The sequence below is a fragment of the Aplysia californica genome, unplaced genomic scaffold (genome assembly GCF_000002075.1).
Source record: "Aplysia californica isolate F4 #8 unplaced genomic scaffold, AplCal3.0 scaffold00206, whole genome shotgun sequence".
Classification (NCBI taxonomy): domain Eukaryota; kingdom Metazoa; phylum Mollusca; class Gastropoda; order Aplysiida; family Aplysiidae; genus Aplysia; species Aplysia californica.
Genome location: NW_004797476.1, coordinates 336,467 through 337,705, shown reverse-complemented (window position 1 = coordinate 337,705; position 1,239 = coordinate 336,467). Strand labels below are relative to the sequence as shown.

General features: G+C 41.0%; 1 long non-coding RNA gene across 2 annotated transcripts in view; it reads left to right on the top strand.

Moving 5' to 3' along the window:
* The window catches only part of LOC118477758, a 42,901-nt gene extending 41,662 nt beyond the window's left edge, over positions 1 to 1,239 (top strand). For both annotated transcript variants that reach the window (XR_004858591.1, XR_004858590.1), the window contains one exon: positions 317 to 1,239. This is a non-coding gene — a long non-coding RNA (uncharacterized LOC118477758). The remainder of the gene's footprint in view (positions 1 to 316) is intronic.

Genomic DNA, 1,239 nt, shown 5'->3' with positions numbered 1-1,239 from the left:
CCTCTCTCTCTCTCTCTCTCTCTCTCTCTCTCTCTCTCTCTCTCTCTCTCTCTCCGTCTCACTCACTTCTTGTTTTCTGTAACTTCTCAAATCTCCTTGTGTGTCTGAAAATTTCCACCCGCTATACTTTGCCCTCTGGTGACATGTTAAAGCCACCTTTCAACATTGCACGTAAACAAGTAAACTAAAAACTATAATGCATTGAGGATCACGTTACATGTTTACGAAATAATCTTCTTAAATTTTCCACATCACGTTGCAATTTTAAAATTCAAATGCTCATTAATAAGCCAGGTTTCATTGTTTTTGTCCCCAGATGGAAATCAGAACGTAATTATCTCCAAACCCCTACCCGCAACCCACCCAACCCACCCCTATCCTTTTCCACACCCCTTATTTCCCGCCTCAGCCAGTTCCGTGGATTGCTTTCGCGCGGTCATTCACCCCTGAGAAGTGGGCGTTCACCAGAAGGCTCGGCAGACTATCTCTGATTTCGATCTGGCTTCTCCAGATAGTTTCGTGTTTTAGTTTTTAGGTTTCGTGAGATTTTTCTGGCACGCATATAGGGTCATAGAAGTGTCGAAAAGTCGATGTTTTATTAGAGAGTAACAAGCAAACAAAAAGAAGGAGGATTCATAAGGGCAATAGATGTTTGAGAGGAAAGAAGGAACAAACCACACCAAAGCACCCGCCAACTACCCAGCAGATTTGTTGAAAGTGTTAAGATGGACAGTTAAGAGGGGAAAGAAGTTCGGTGAGAAAGAAGAGTTCTCACACATAGAGTCGGAATACAAGTATAATGTATAAAAATTAAGTCCGAATATCGAGAAATTCGTCAATCGAGGGCAAAAAAAAGAGTTCCTGTCATGATGGTGGCAACCGTTCTGCACACAAAGAAGGATATTTACACACACAATAGAAATACAAGTACACCAGTGCAAACAAACTACAAAACCCAACAAGTCCGTAGTTCGAGAAGTTATTATATTCAGTAAATTGAGGAATAACGATTGACCTTCCGAGTAATTTGAACAGAGCTGAAAAACCGTATACTGTAAGTAAGTCGCTCCTGTAATTGCTTCATTGGGGAGGTGATTGTCCCGTTGTGGCTACAATCCTGGGTGTTTTCATTCTTGGATAATGAGATAGGTGTCCTGTGCGGATTAAGCTAGTGTATTATTTCAAATTTTTCCTTCTTCAGATCAAACGAAGTCTCCCCCCCAAAAAAACAAACAAAAA